Genomic DNA, 17,893 nt, shown 5'->3' with positions numbered 1-17,893 from the left:
AAAGTGACACACTTCCTGCTGCCAGTTGGTGGCGCTATAACTTTGACTCACAATAGTCACATCCATCTGATCGGCCTCTTACCACGAACACACTGCTGAAGTTTCATCAAGATCAGTTAATGTGTGCAGAAGTTATAACACTTCGTGTTTCTCTTTTCTCGCCATAAATTCGTGTCCTCGCCACGGCCAAACCGTTTGAGATATCAAAAATCCGTCCGCAATTTAGCATCCTCAATGTCTTGACTTCATGCACACCGAGTTTGGTGGCGATTTAATTAATTCTCTAGGAGAAGTGTTTCAAATTCCACAGCAAGCGTTCTCCAAACAACCCATAATTGCTGACTTCCTGTTGGGCTGGCATAAAATTTAGAGCACGAAAGTTGTTCGGCCCGATGAGATCTATATGTGTACCGAGTTTCATATCATTACATGCAAGTGTGTTTGATTTATGGACAAGTGTTCGGATCCCGTTCCAGGGGGCGCTGTTGAGCCCCCCTGCCACGCCCGGGTACCAGCTTCAGCCCGGCCCTGATGGCCGCGGGTTCTGACCTGTGTGCAAAGTTTCAAGAGTTTTCGAGCACGTTAAAGGCCCCAAAAGACCCTGAAACCTTGAAAAACAGGAATTTTAAACAAATCTCACTCAAAAGACAAATCCCCCCACCCCTCACACACACAGAGACGCAGAGGCAGAGAGAGAGAGGGAGAGAATTCTCCAAAAAATCACATTCAAACCAAAATATCTCACTTCCTGTTGGTCACAGCTTATGACTATAAATTAGAAAGTTGTCCGGCTTGATGAGAACAATATACATAACGATTTTTGTGACTCTACTTAAAACTAAGCTCCCATTTTTGACTAAAGGTGGCGCTACTGAGCCCCTCACCACGCCCCTTTCTGAAACTTTGCACATGTCTACTGGATAATAAATGTGATGTGTCTGTCGAGTTTCATCCAATTTCAAGTATGTTAAGAGTCTCAAAAGCATCTGAAAAGAATATTAAAGTTTGATGCGTTGCCACGGCAACAGTATTTAAGATATCAATAAACCTTTCACAGGTCTACATCTGCCGTGTGTCTACATTATACACATAAAGTTTGAAGCAAATCGGGTAAAAATAAGAGGGTGATTTCAAAGCATTTTGAAAGTGACACACTTCCTGCTGCCAGGTGGTGGCGCTATAACTTTGACTCACAATAGTCACATCCATGTGATCGGCCTCTTACAACGAACACACTGCTGAAGTTTAATCAAGATCAGTTAATGTATGCAGAAGTTATAACACACTTCCTGTTTCCATTATTCGCCATAAATTCGTGTCCTCGCCACGGCCAAACCGTTCGAGATATCAAAAATCCGTCCGCAATTTAGCATCCTCAATGTCTTGACTTCATGCTGACTGAGTTTGGAGGCGAATGGATGAATTCCCTAGGAGGAGTACATTAAATTCCACAGCATGCGTTTCCAAACAACCCATAATAGCCGATAATTCCTAATAGCATAATAATTCCTGTTGGGCTGGCGTAAAAAGTAAAAGTACGAAAGTTGTTTGGCCCGATGAGATCTATATGTGTATTGAGTTTCATATTATTACATGCAAGCGTGTCTGATTTATGGACCAGGTTTTCGGACCCCGTTCAAGGGGGCGCTGTTGAGCCCCCCTGCCACGCCCGGGTACCAGCTTCAGCCCGGCCCTGATGGCCGCAGGTTCTGACCTGTGTGCAAAATTGCAAGAGTTTTCGAGCATGTTAAAGGCCCCAAAAGTGCCCGAAAGGTTGACAGAAAAATAATAATAATAATAATAATAATAAAATATAGCTGCGAGCAGCGATTACGGGCCCAAGCCGGTGGCACCGCAACCCCGGTGCCTTTAGTTACCTATATATATATACCTATATATATATATATATAAAAGACCAAAAATATTGCTTGACTTACCTTATTCTGATTTTATGATACACTCAAAATATTCCACAACAAATCCTTTAAATTTAATGTAAAAATAAAAATGAAAGAAAGCAGTGTTGGGCTCACGTAACCCTCTCATTAGAATCAAAATGTTTCAACATTTGCGATGTATTTGGATGCTAAACTATTCTTTATTATAGGCTTTGTTCTTCACTCGTGTTCCAATATCGACGGAAAAAATCATCCTCTTCACAAGCGCAAAAATGTGCTTGGAAACATCACAGTGGAGCGGTGCTTACTGTGAATGTATGAATTGTACTACTGACTATTTAGAGCAGTGTAATTTGTATATGTTAGGTTGACTATTTTATTATTATATTTTATGAAGGCTATAATGAACAGGCTGCGATGTCAAGATTACAATGCTGGAATGTGTGTGTGTGTGTGTGTGTGTGTGTTCATGTTTTTCTATCCCGGTGGGACTTCAACCTGAATGCATACAGACTCATGGGGACTCGTGTCACAGTGGGGACCTAAATAGAGGTCCCCATGGGTAAACAATCTTATAAATCATACAGAATGAGTTTTTTGGGAAATGTAAAAATGCAGAAAGTTTTCTGTGATAGGTAGGTTTAGGGGTAGGGTTAGTGTGAGGAGATAGAATATACAGTTTGTACAGTAAAAAACCATTAAGTCTATTGAGAGTCCCCACAAAGATAATAAACCGTGTGTGTGTGTGTGTGTGTGTGTGTGTGGCGTGGGCGCGATTGAACAGTGGACACATAAAAACATACTCCGTCATTATACAGGACGACATTCAAACTGCAAAGTGTTAACTTATATTTGTGTACAGTCGCAATAAAATACAACATTGTGCTTTTGTAAAATAATTTCAAGCAATCCTCCCCCCAAAAGGTGCTAATTTTAAAATTAAACTAAAATGCTCATGGCTGCACGAGTATTCATAACGGTGCGCATCCATGGTGAGGAACGAGCAGAAAAGAGTGAACGTTTTTCAGTTAATTCCTACTTCCATAGGAATTCATTTGAAACGCTCGCTCAACCACTATCAATGTCAGTGCGGACGAACATATTTTATTTTCGTTTTTAAGTTGGCAATTCAAAAGCCCCCAGCGGTGTCACACGTCGATTAACCTGTGGTAAAATAATCTCACCGTCACATACCTAGTATATTTTTATATAGATACAATAGGCCTACCTGATTTTGAACACAAGAGGGTAGTATAGCCCTATGTATGACTTGACTTTTATGGGACTAAATAGTACAATTACTATTTTTAAACTTATAAATAATTATTAAATTGAAAAAAAAAGAATAAAATTGGTTTAGTTGTGATATTTGTATACTTTTATATAGAAATAAATGGTGTTTAATTACATTTTTAGAATATATGAGGCTTTTAGTGTTTCCTTTTTGTACATTACAATTAGTCCCTCACTATAGCAAAACCGTTTGAGATTTTATTTTTAAAAATAATCAGTTAACAACATAGGCCTGCTGACTATAAAAATTACAAATATGGAGGTTTTATATATTTTATAACATATGATACAGTGAAGCAACCTCACTTGACGAGTGTCATTTCCTGAATACAATCACAGTTGAAACTGTGACATTGATTTCATACAACAGGTTAATAAACAGTTTAAATTAAGTCACTTACATTGTAGATGCAATATTGACTGTTTTTGTTCTGTTTCAGCAGCGAAAATAGTTAAACAAAGATCACAGCAGAACCATCACGCACCACGTGTTTTCTCATAACTGAACGATTCAGCATTTTTAACGAATCGGTTGACTCAAAGATTGAATGATCAATCCATAAACATCTGTCTTAATCATGATCGACTCATTCGAACGAATCGTTTGAACGAATGAATCAATGACTCGCTTATTAAGATGGATGCCTGGCGACACCTAATGGCGGTTTAGTGTTGTTTAAAAGCATCATTCTTTCCCACGTGTGTGTGATTTGTGTGTGCAACATTATCAATGTCCGTGCGGACGTCCGTATTTTTCTTTCACTTTTATATTAGCAATTTAAAAGCACCCGCTCGTGTCACACGTCGATTAATCGGTGGGAAAATATCCTCAGAAACATACCTAATAAATGTATATTTAAATACAATATTGGCCTACCTGGTAAAAAGTTTTATATACTATTTTGGTGTCCTTTTGGACACAAGAGGGCAGTATAGCCCTATGTTTGCTTTTTTGTTGAACCAAATAGCACTAAATAGCCTGTTTTTACCTTTTTCATTCTTCTTGAATTGCAAAAACAGAATAAAATGGGTTTAGTTGTGATATTTGTATACTTTTATATAGAAATAAATATATATATAATAAGAGGTATATAATTAAATTTTTAGAAGATTTTTTGTTTTTCCTTTTTGGACATTACTTTAATCCCTCGCCATAGCAAAACCGTTTGAGATATTTATTATCCATTCACAATTTAGCATATTTAATGTATTTTCATCATGTTGAAAAAGTTTGGTGTGAATAAAATAAATAGTTTAAGAGGAGTGGCTAAAAATTCAGAGGCTGATTTTGCAAAAAAATCCACATTCAGACCAAAATATCTGACTTCCTGATGGCCGGAGCTAATGAATGTAAATTAGAAAGTTGTCCGGCTTGATGAGAACAATATACAAACTAATTTTTTTTTACTGTAGTTAAAACTAACCCCCCCACTTTTGTCAAAAGCATGTTGAAAGTGACACACTTCCTGCTGCCAGTTGGTGGCGCTATAACTTTGACTCACAATAGCTACATCCATCTGATCGGCCTCTTACCACGAACACACTGCTGAAGTTTCATCAAGATCAGTTAATGTATGCAGAAGTTATTCCACTTCGTGTTTCTCTTTTCTCGCCATAAATTCGATTCCTCGCCACGGCCAAACCGTTCGAGATATCAAAAATCCGTCCGCAATTTAGCATCCTCAAAGTCTTGACTACATGCACACCGAGTTTGGAGGGGACACGGTGAATTTTCTAGGAGGAGTATTTCACATTCCACAGCAAGCGTTTTCCAAACAACCCATAATAGCCGACTTCCTGTTGGGCTGGCGTAAAACTTGACCAGGGGAAAGTTGTTCGGCACGATGAGATCTATATGTGTACCGAGTTTCATATTAATTCATGCAAGCGTGTTTGATATATGGACCAAGTTTTAGAACCCCGTTCAAGGGGGCGCTGTTGAGCCCCCCAGCCACGCCCGGGTACCAGCTTCAGCCCGGCCCTGATGGCCGTGTGTTCTGACCTGTGTGCAAAGTTTCAAGAGTTTTCGAGCACGTTAAGGGTCCCAAAAGCGCCTGAAACCTTGAAAACAAACATTAAACTCAACAGACAAATCCCTCCCACCCCTCACACACACAGAGACAGACAGAGAGAGAGAAAATTCTCCAAATAATCACATTCAAACTAAAATATCTGACTTCCTTTTGGTTGGAGCTAATGAATGTAAATTAGAAAGTTGTCAGGCTTGATGAGAACAATATACATACCGATTTTTGTGATTCTAGGAAAAACTAAGCCCCCATTTTTGACTAAAGGTGGCGCTACTGAGCCCCTCACCACGCCCATTTCTGAAACTTTGCACATGTCTACTGGATAATAAATGTGATGTGTCGGTCGAGTTTCATGCATTTTCAAGCATGTGAAGAGTCTCAAAAGCATCCGAAAAGAATATTGAAGTTTGATGCGTTGCCACGGCAACAGTATCTAAGATATCAATAATCCTTTCACAGGCCTACATCTGCCGTGTGTCTACATTATACACATAAAGTTTGAAGCAAATCGGGTAAAAATAAGAGGGTGATTTCAAAGCATTTTGAAAGTGACACACTTCCTGTTGCCAGTTGGTGGCGCTATAACTTTGACTCACAAAGGTCACATCCATCTGATCGGCCTCTTACAACGAGCACACTGCTGAAGTTTCATCAAGATCAGTTAATGTATGCAGAAGTTATAACACACTTCCTGTGTCTATTTTCTCGCCTTAAATTTGTTTCCTCGCCACGGCCAAACCGTTCGAGATATCAAAAATCCGTCCGCAATTTAGCATCCTCAATGTCTTGACTTCATGCTGATCGAGTTTGATGGCGAACGGATGAATTCTCTAGGAGGAGTATTTCACATTCCAGAGGATGCGTTTTTCAAACAACCCATAATAGCTGACTTCCTGTTGGGCTGACGTATAACTTAAGAGTGCGAAAGTTGTTCGGCCCAATGAGATCTATATGTGTAGTGAGTTTCATATTAATTCATGGAAGCGTGTTTGATATATGGACCAAGTTTTCGGACCCCATTCAAGGGGGCGCTGTTGAGCCACCCTGCCACGCCCGGGTACCAGCTTCAGCTCGGCCCTGATGGCCACGGGTTCTGACCTGTGTGCAAAGTTTCAAGAGTTTTCGAGCATGTTAAGGCCCCCAAAAGTTCATTAAGTAAGGTCTTTATACACCACTGAAAACATAGTTATGGATATTATATTGCATTTCTGTCCATAGATCCTCATAAATATTACACATTGCACCAAAAGTGTGGTATCACAGTATGGGCAGTGGTGATGCAGTGCTGTTCTACATCCCAGTCCACATCTGTGTATAGTGAAGCCTGTAATGCTACAATATATTTGGTGTGCATATATTAAACAAATAACTCAAGATATTCATACCTCCATAGACAACTGCCTTGTTGAAGTGGATTTGAACATGACTTTTTAATTTGACTAGTTTGGCTGGCTTAAATACACTGGCCGAGCAAAAAGGGCAGTGGTAATAGCTGCAACACTTGTTGCACTGCTGCAGCTCAGGTAATGAGTCACCTCTCTGAATCGTTATATGTCTCTACAAGAGATGAAAGCACCACAGAATTATTTCAACGTTGACAAATGGGGTTTAATAAAAAAAAAAACTCAACTATAAGGTAACATTAATTCACAAACAATACATATAACAGAGGAACGTGGAACAAACACTTTAACACCTTCACAAGATAAACTTCTTTAAAACGTCACCGCAAGGCCCATTTACAACATACAACATGCAAAAATTAATCTAACCATCCGTAGAATTTTTTTTTAATACAATAAAGTATGACAACATATTCAAGCTTCAATAAGATGAGAAAGCCAAGCACAAATTCAATATTTAGCAGATAAACTTAATATCTGAACTTAATATATGCGATAATTTTTCACCACATGATGTCAAAAACATTAGATAACTCACCGTGCTCTCCGCCATGCTTGTGTCGTTGTCAATTATAACTCCGCCCCTCACTTCCGGTTCTGTCGCTGGGGTTCTGAAACTGGTTGTGCGGGTCTGCAGCTGGATACTATTGGGTTTTGCCACGATTCTCTTGAGTTCTGCAAGTGCGAAGAGGAGGGCGGGTCCACCTTCTTCATGTAGTGTGGTCAATCAAATGAGCTTCTCGCTGACTCTCGATTTACTCTTATCTGATTGGTTCAACAAACACACCAGTCACGAGAACACATCTTTATCTTCATTTAGCTCAGAAAGTTCTTGTTGCCGAAATGATAAATTACAAAACAAAATGCACATAAACGTGTCCCTGTCTGATATACAACCACTGATAAACATAATGAGAAAAAAAAAAAAAACCTATACGAGTGCGGATTAGATCCCAGAACCGACACACTTGGCAAAAGTTTTGCCATTGGACCATTTAAATACATGCTTAAAATTGTCGGATCTATGTATTTATTCACGTGAAAATGCTTGCTACTAACAACATATATTAGACCTCATTAAACGACAAATTAAACCCAATGTAGGCTACTATTTAAATCGATTGCTGGACATCGTAATGTTATTGTACATACATCTGATTTATGATTTAGCATTGTGTTAGCAACGCCAAAGTTACACCACTGCCCCTTGGAGTAATCTTTCTCTTCATCTATCTATAAATTACAGAAACGTCTGTCTGTGTGTCTGTCTGTATGTATGTCTATTATTCATAAATTACAGAAACGTCTTGCTACGGGCACGAGTAAGTGCAGTGCCAAGTTTGACGTTGTTTGGATTAGAAATGCAAAAGATATCGTTAAATATATATCGGTAAAAGAAACACTTCGAAGGTTGTGGTTTAAAAATAAACATTCTGACATAAACACTTTGTCAGCTAAACACTAAGTCAGCTACACTGTTTACTTCTGAATATTATATTTTATTCACAGCCATCATTTGTAGTAGCCTATTCACAAACTGTTTGCTTAAGCGTAGCGTTTTTTCGGAGTTCACTGTGTAGCCTGCTCCCTGAATCGTCCCGCTTATTCATTTGTGGATGTTAAAGGGGGGGTGAAATGCTCATTTTCACTCAATCTCCTGTTAATCTTGAGTACCTATAGAGTAGTATTGCATCCTTCATATCTCCAAAAAGTCTTTAGTTTTATTATATTTATAAAAGAAAGATAGGCTGTACCGAGTCTTTCCGGAAAAAAACGAGCGGCTGGAGGCGGGCCGTGTGGGCGAAGCTAAAGCTGTGCTAACGCGCAGAGCTAACAACACACAGAGACAATAGAAGCAGTTTTACTCACCGCCTGCGGTTCCAACGCACGACCGCGAACCTTTATCGTTGGGACTGCTCCATCCTTAAGCATTAGACGATCTGCAAATCCGTCGATCTGGGCTTTGTTTATAAAACAAGCATCGTCGAAATGCAGGGAACAAACAGTCTTGCACAACCTCCGTTGATGCTCTGAAAAAACAAACTCCATCCACTGCTCCCTTAACGCTGGGTTCTTTGGGAATCTGTGCAGGGTTGTCTTGCCCTGGCAACCAAAAACCCACTTCTTTGGTGACATTGACTTCCCTAAAGCCGAGCACAGCGCTTTGATGGGCGTACTGCTTTCGCTCTCTTGCTCTGGTCTACGAGTGCGCGCGCGCGCTGTTCTTCCGGCAGAAGTGCCTTTAGGACCCGTATAAGGAAATTCTGTTACATCTGACGTTACATCTGACGTCACACATGCCCATACTCGAAAAAAACTTTCCGAAACTTGTGACAAACCGGAAGGAGCATTTTTGGAACAGAAATACTCCTTCAAACGTACAATTTAATTTTTGAAACTTTGTCCATGTTTAGCATTGGGAATCCAACTCTTTAACAGTGTAAAAAACTCAGTATGCATGAAATAGCATTTCACCCCCCCTTTAAAGGTGCTCTAAGTGATGTTGGGTGACGTCACTTCTTGTTGACGTTTAAAGTATTGTCAAACAAAATGGAGGCTAGCTAGACCCTCCCTCCTCCTCATCCGCGCACTAACCCCCCAAACCCCACCCCAAATCGTTCTTGTTGGTTATTTTTTACAGTGTGTTCAGGGGACAGGCAGCTAGCGGATGGTGAGGAGATGTTTGCTGTGACAAAAAATGTTTTGGCCTAAAAAACACGTGACATTGCTTAGAGCACCTTTAACTGAATCTGTAAGTCAGCTACACTGTTTACTTCTGAATATTATATCTATCTATAAATTACAGGAACGTATTTCTGTATGTCTGTGTGTGTGTGTGTGTGTGTATCTGTTATTCGCATATCTCTCGAACCGTTAGTCCGATGGATTTCAAACTTGACAGGTGTCTTGCTACGGGCACGAGTAAGTGCAGTGCCAAGTTTGGCGTTTGGATTAGAAATGCAAAAGATATTGTTAAATATATCAGTAAAAGAAGCACACATCGGCTTTTGCTGCTCTAGCCGCTGACCACTCCCCCTCTCACACTGCACACTGAGTGAGCACAGCGCAGCACACTCCCCCTCTCACACTGACACTGAGTGAGCACAGTGCAGGACTAGAGGCCACTCCCCCTCTCACACTGAAGACTTGTTCGAATTGAACCGGCGCTGCACAGACCGATAGAAAATAGACGGCTCCTTATGCTTTTGAATTGCTCTCGCGGTACTTTGATGTCTCCTCGCTCCTCTCAGGAACCAGATGATCAGGTCGTGCTTTCCTACGGACTTACCTTCAACTATGTCATGATGTGCAGCGACAGTGGCAACATACACTTTCAAGGTGGAGGGAGACAGCCTTCGCTTTAACCCTTCTTGCAGGAAGGAAAGAACGACACTGATCAGGCATTTTCTGGGGTCTTCTCGGCGAGAAGAGCACCAGGTGACAAAGAGGTTCCACTTCAACACGTAGGCATGTCTCGTGGACAATGCTCTAGCGGAAGTGATGGTAGCCACCACCACTGGTGGTAGGGTACTCAAACCTGCCTCATGTGGAGGTTCCAAAGATCGGGACGAGGGTGCCACAGGGTGCCCCGTCCCTGAGAAAGGAGGTCCTTCCTCAGAGAGATTGGCCAGGGAGGTGCTGTTGCGAGGAGTACTAGTTCGGAGAACCAGGAATGGTTGTGCCAATGAGGGACAACCAAAATGACCTGCTCCTCATCCTCCCTGATCTTGCACAGGGCCTGTGCAAGAAGGCTCACTGGGGGAAACGCATACTTGCGAAGGCCCCCCAGCTGTGCGCCAGTGCATCCGTGCCGAGCGTGCCCTCGGTCAGGGAGTAAAACAGGTCGCAATGGGACGAGTCGTGGGAGGTAAACAGGTCTACCTGTGCGTCCCCGATCTGATCCCACATCAGCTGGACCGTTTGGGGATGGAGTCTCCATTCTCCAGGGAGAGGCTGAAGCCGTGAGAGCTCGTCGGCTTCACAGTTCAGATCTCCCGGGATATAAATGTCTTGAAGCGACCTCAGATGCTTCTGACTCCATAGGAGGAGCTGGCTGGCGAGTTGCGACATATGGCGGGAGCGCAGACCACCTTGTCGGTTGATGTCGCAGTATTTTCTGATCGGACTAGTCGGGGCGAGACGTACTGCCAGCAACTCGAGGCAATTGACATGCCAAAGGCACTGGGGTCCTGTACAGGAGCCCGCGGCAGCATGTCCATTGCACATGGTGCCCCAGCCTGTGGTGGAGGCATCTGTTGAGACAACAACATGTTGAGACAACAACATGCCTGGAAACTCGTTCTAAGGGCACTCCGGCCCGTAGAAAGCTGAGGTTCGTCCACGGGGTGAAGGTCTGACTGCAAGTCGGAGTCACTGGTACTCGGAGCGTGCCGTGTTGCCATGCCCACCTCTGGACTCGATCGCGAAGCCAGAGCTGAAGTGGCCTCATATGAAGCAGTCCGAGCGGCGTTACTGCGGCTGCGGATGCCATATGCCCCAGGAGCCTCTGAAATAACTTCAGTGGAACCGCACTCTTGCCCTTGAACTGTCTCAGGCAAGCCAGCAGTGACTGCGCGCGCTCGTAAGCTGCGCGCACATGGCGACCAAGTCGATTTTATATACAGAAAAAAAGAGATCCTTTGCACGGGGGCAAAGTTTGCTCTTCTCCCGGTTGAGCCGAAGGCCCAGACAGGCTAAGTGCCGGAGCACTAGGTCCCTGTGTTTGCAAACCTGGTCTCGAGAGTGAGCTAGGATCAGCCAGTCGTTGTGATAATTCAGGATGCAAACCCCGTGTTGCCGTAGCGGAAAAAGGGCTGCCTCGGCCACCTTCGTGAAGATGTGAGGATACAGGGCTAGACCAAATGGGAGAATCACATACTGATATGCCCGCCCCTCGAAGCAAACCGTAGGAACGGTCTGTTTCGAGGAGAAAGGAGACATGAAAGTAGGCATCCTTCAAGTCGATCACTGCAAACCAATCCTGTGGCCGCACACATTCGAGAATGCGTTTGGCCGTGAGCATCTTGAACGGAAGCCTGTGGAGGGATCGGTTCAAGATGCGCAGGTCCAGGATTTGCCGTAGCCCACTGGATTTCTTCGGTACAATGAAATAGGGGCTGTAGAACCCAGATTTCATTTCGGCTTGAGGGACAATCTCGACCGCACCTTTCGCCAGTAAGGTAGCGACCTCCGTACGCATAACAGGGGCATTGCCACCCACCATAGTGTAACAGACTCCCCGGAAGCGGGGTGGAGATCGTGCGAACTGAATTGCATAGCCGAGCCTGATGGTTCTCTCAACCCAGCGGGACAGGTTGGGAGCTCTAGCCAGGCTCGGGGCCAGGGGTCATGGGAACCACAGACGGTACGTCATGTTGCCTGTTGCCCATGCTCAGTGGGGCAGCAAAGCGGAATGACCGGCCCAGACGTGTGGTGGCACGGTCATTGCCACGTCCTGACAGAGGAGGCCAGGGAAGGACCAGCGTTCCATGGGGGCCTGTTCTGACAGGGGTCTGGCGACAGAGGGGGACGAGAGTGACGAGGCTTGTGAGCGGCGCACACTGTCATCCGGGACCTCTGGGGGCTTGGAGTAAGGGGCATCAGTTCTAAAAAAAAAAGAAGGAGTGGCCCTGCTACCAGCTCCTGAGAAGAACTGAGCCCTAATTCCAAGCTGCCCATCTCAGGAGTGCTGCTTAGCCTGGCATTTTAGCTCCTGCGACCTCCTCCTGCCCAAGGCCAGTGAAGGCTGTGGAGCAGGAGCCGCAGGGAGGCGGCCTCGGCGGGAAGCAGACTAAGGAGACCGCACAGATGGATGGCCGTCGGTGCAGAAGGGCCTTAGTCTACTTCTGGGCGATTGAAAACTGTTGGGCGCAGTTCTCAACCACACCGCTGAAGAGCCCAGCCTGGGATATGGGGGAGCTGTGAAAACGAGTTCCCAGACACCCTCACATCAACCTGGCTGAGCCCATTCCTGAACCACACTTGTGGACATCACCTGGCCCAGAGATCACACAGGTACTGATGTTGCCCGTAGAGCGAGGTCAGTAGTGTGCGTGGCGTCGCGTTTCCGCGTTCTGTCAGTGTTGGCCAGGGAAGGACCAGCATTCCACAGTGGCCAGGTTTGACAGAACTCCCGGGTCAGCACTGCCTCGAAGGCGAAGACGACACACAGCACTGCATGCCTGTGCCACAATAGTGGCAGAGAACATACAGACCATGATCGCCGCAACAATGAGTGCAGTGAAGGCGGAGGACGCCCGCGGGCCGCGATAAGTCACAGAAACTCTCGTGACTCGGAGGCGTCCTGATGCACGTTCCGAGAAGAAAGCCTAAGAACCAATCGTCCAGCCTACAACGCTCGGGGGAGGGCGGCGCCACCGGCGCCCAGGGAGAAACACACACACTGTCGGCAGATCACTGCACAGATCAGCAGCAGGCAATGCGATCTCGCTGGAACCAACACACTGAAGAGCCGCTCGTCTTGTAGAGTGAAGATGATTCAGACTGGCTTGTGGGAGTGAAGAGAACTCTTGGCTCCGAAGCGAAAACATATCTGCATGTTGCCAGCGTACTTCCTTATACCACGAAGTAAGGCAGGGTTATGCAATGCATTTCTGCATTTCTTTGCCATTGGCTCGTTTTATTTTTCGAAGATGAGAGGCTTTCTAAGCAAAACCCCATTTGTCGTCACAACGTAACTCATAGTGACCATGAAAGGGAACTGATTTTGCACGGGCACTTTGCACTAGTTTGAAAAATTGTGCGAATATGTCTGTTGTTGCATTTCCGATCTAAAAAGTCAGTATCGCCCAAGCGTAAAGCTGGAAAAACACTGTTACCTTTACTGAAGTTAAGGTGATTTTTAATTAATTGTATTAAGCCTGCTGGGATAGCTTTTATCAAGGTATTATATTCCTTTGGTGGAACTGGAAAGTTATGGAGATTCAAAAATTGCTTATAAGTTAGAATATGACCAAAATCATCAAAGACAGATAGAATGCAAATAAAGTTATTGTTAAGCCATCTAGGAAAAAAAGAGAGACTTATTTCTAACGGTTATATCCGCGTTGTTCCAAAGGTGAACTTTGTGGGGGGAAAAGCTATGGACAAAACACAATTTTCACGAGAGAAGGCATTACTGATAAAAGTTATGTAAGGAAATGGGTATCTTGCCAATACTGTCTTTTCTCTAGGCAAAGTATTTTTTTTTATTAACCCCCTGGGGACGGCGGTATCGCCGGCGATACCAGCTCGCTTTTTTTTTATCAGTGTTTTTTTATCAGAGTCAAAAGAGACTCATAAATACTCTGTTGACTTTGATTTTCCATAGGAGTTTCATACATCAATCGATTCTGTTAAGTGTGTATTATTTTTGTGTATACTCACAATAAAAACAAAGTGTTGTGCTTTTTGCCAAATAAAGAAAAATAAACACGAAGCGAGTTCTGCCTTCTCTCTGTCAGTGTAGTCCATTCTGAAACGCGTCCGAAAATGAACAATAACTCAGCGAATACTCAGTCAAACAGACATACAGACACACAGGCATGAAGCTTGAATTCTCTTCTTTTAAATGAAGTAATTTATATAAAAAACAAATATTCTCAGTTCATGTAATCTGTAAGAAAAGAGCGAGATGTCAGTCGTTCTCATCTCATCTAATTATTTTAATGTGACTCCGCCCACGGAGAGCGCGCGCTATTCAAACGCAAATGACTGAGGCAATCCACGCAAACCTGTGAACGCCCCCGTATCAGCTCGAGAAAACACAAGTTTAATCAGATCATTGTAGCCTACTTGTTTACACCGTCTCACAGCGCTGTGAGGAATAATAATAATGGAAAATGTACCTCAGAAGTGCGGGTATTTTGAGGAGCAAGGATCCGACTGAGCTGAGGAATACTGTAGTAAGTTTTTTTTCCTTCTCAAGTGAATCGTGTTTCTGTGAACGGCAGAGATGCGCGCTGTTTACCACAGCTCGCAAAAAGACAGTTTAAATTTAAATCGAATTTCTGTGTGTGAATGAATGATGATGTTTTAGCAAACTGTATTGCTATACTGAGATGAGTAAAAATCGACTGAAATATGTTGAAATAAAATGTAGGCTATTTGTATAAGTAACGTATTAAACTGCAAATTAACATTTATATGCCCTAATATTTCATTACAGTGAAAGGTTACAGTCGGCGAAATATGAAAGACAACATTTTGTTGACTAGATTTGGGTACAGTTTTTACTGTAGAATATACTGCCACATCAAATAAGCTTTTGTTTAGCAATTTCTGCTCATATGTTATATATATATATATATATATATATATATATATATATATATATATATATGTATGTATGTACATGTATATATATATATATATATATATATATATATATATATATAGGCCTATATATATATATAACATACTATTTTTGTCAAAAATAAAGTCATCAACTAAGATGTTAGCAGTTCCAATGTTGGCTATATTCAAACTAATGAATACATATGATAAAATGTAGGCCTATAATAATTTTTTTACAAAGAAAGAGTAAAGATTTTACACTTGAAATATTTTTGAAATTGTAATTATTGTTGTAATTGTAACCTTTTTAATAAAATAGCAAAACATATTTACAAGATAGATGTAAGCAAAATCTTAAATGATCAATATAAGTCTTCTTCTAAATATATCTTTTGTCCTTGTATTCATTCTTGTGGCTGAAGTGTCACACCTGAATGAATGGCTCATTATGCAGAGTCATTACGCATACTGGGTGGGACATTGTATTCTCAGGTGTAAACCACTCCTCATTCACGCCCCCCTCGCATATTGGCTTTCCAAGCAAAACCTGTCTTATAAAACAATACATTGATTTAAATTGTGTGTGAACGATTAGGCAGGATGATTTTCACATCATTTTGAAGCCAGAACTCGAAGCGACAACATTCATTAGTCAAAAGTCTTGTGGACACATATTTAGTATGTGTTTTGTGGTCTTATTTCAGCAACTTTTTTGAATTTTTTTTTCAATAACCACGCATAAACATTATTCTCTTAAAAATTCCAAACATATACATGCATGTTGCTTGCATATTATGGTAGCCCTGTTTGTGCTATATAGAGTGAATTTACACCTTTGCCATTAACATGTTTATAAATAACTGAAAAAAGCACAAATGTCAGAGCATGTCAGAACACCTCCAGGGCCCAGAAAAGCCCTCAGACCCCAGAGGGTTAAATGCAATACATTTTCCCATATGTATTTTCTCATTATTTCATCTGACTCCATAAATGAAAAGGTTTTAATGATATCTGTGCATCATTAAATGTGAGCGAATGTTTGACAATTCCTTTTAACTCTTTAATTAAAGTAATGTCAAAGTCAGTTAGAATAATCAAATGTAACAATTTATTATGTCAGGAAAATGTATCATGCCAATTTCATAATCAATTAAAAAATAATCGATACAAAACATCAAATGCTCTGGAATAAAGAGAAGAGATGCGAACCCAACATTATACATGAAGCTGAGAGTCTTACTCACAGCCTCACGGGCTAATCTGAAATACAGAAATCCCAGATCTTCTCGTTGCATTTCCTTATATAGGCAGAAACTTCTTTCACATGGAAACGTGCTAACAATGGAAATTTGCATTCAGAGGTTACACCTTTTGGGGTATGAGACCATTTGCCAGGAGACCACCTTCCTTTGTGTGCCAGTTCTCTCTAAACTTTTAAAAACCTTATTACCCTTTGTTTTACTTATTTGGAAATGAGACATTTGTACCAGTCGCACTGAGACATTTCAGATGATACTAAATATGTATAATACTCGATGATAATCATTCACATTAAACCATATATTTTCTTGGGTGAATTCAGGTGATCTGAGTATGAGAGAGAGGTGGTGAGGAATGAGGGAATGAAATGTAGATTAGGATGACTCGGAGGTGAGAATTTGTCTTAAATGGTGAGTTCAAATGGTAATTTCCAGCAAGATCCTGTCTTCTCAGGGTCTGGTCGCTCCTTAACCAGACTGTCCGGCATTTTCTAATTTCTCAAGTCTTACAGCATAAACAGAGGCTAATATTTTATAATCTAATGTTAACAAGAGTTTTAGGCCGCCAATTGTCAATTAATAAAGGGTCCTTGCTTGACTTGGGTATAAGGAATATAACTCCCTGTTTCATAGTTGAGTTAATTTCTCCCTGACTGATGCATTCCTTATACATATGAAATAAAGGCAATTTAACAAACTCCCAAAAGTGGAGATAGAATTCTACTGAAAGGCAGCCAATACCAGGGGGATTTACCTTTTTTCATTGAATGCAGAGCTTGCTTAATTTTATCTATTGACAAATCAGCAGCACAAATTTGACTATACTCACGATCAATAATTGTAATACGGTGTTTATTCATATCAATACATTTTTCACAGATGTCAGTTACATTTAGAGGTTGTTTTATGGTGCTTAATCTAACCCCTTTTGTGGTTCTTAAATATAAACACCTTCTACCTTATTTAAATTTTTCTCAGGTTAGGTAAAGTAAGTCAAATTCATTCTAAACAATAAGTATATAAATTTCCATACTTACAATCTAGTCGAAAGACTGCTCCGTGGTTTATTTCAGCTCAATTCTTTATACAGCAGAGACTTACGGCAGGCTGGTTCTTTTTGTATTGATTATAAGTAATTTTATTATTTCTAAATCAATTAGTTTACATACAAAATGACAAAATAAAAAGCATACAATGTGCAGTTCACAAGCTTCAACTGCAGGTGGCAGGCTGGGACACACGAACTGAGGAGAGGCTGTCAGGGTATTTACAGCGTCTGACGTTTCTGTCACGAAACTGCTCCGAGACACGAAGGTAGATCCAAATGCAGCTTTTATTAAGAGGCAATCCAGACACGTAATCCAATAAACAGGCAGTGGGTCAAAGCACAGGTAGGCAGTCCAAACAAACAAACACAAAACAAGACAGGCAGGGGTCAGTGGCAAGAGAGTAATCCAAGGAACAGGCAAGAAATCCGAAAACCAAGAAACAAGAAAACCAGGGAAAAACGCTCAGAGTTGCAGTGTGACACTAAACAAAACTTCGCAATGATTGAATGAACAAGGAATAAATAGGCTGAAACTAACAAGGATGATGAGACACAGGTGAATGCAAGACGTCACTTGAACAGTCTCTGGATCGGCAGACGTCACGTGAACAGTCTCTGGATCGGCAGACGTCACGTGAACAGTCTCTGGATCGGCAGGGCTGACGTG

The sequence above is a fragment of the Squalius cephalus genome, assembly GCF_949319135.1.
Source record: "Squalius cephalus genome assembly, chromosome: 19".
Taxonomy (NCBI): domain Eukaryota; kingdom Metazoa; phylum Chordata; class Actinopteri; order Cypriniformes; family Leuciscidae; genus Squalius; species Squalius cephalus.
This window is presented reverse-complemented; position numbering follows the sequence as displayed.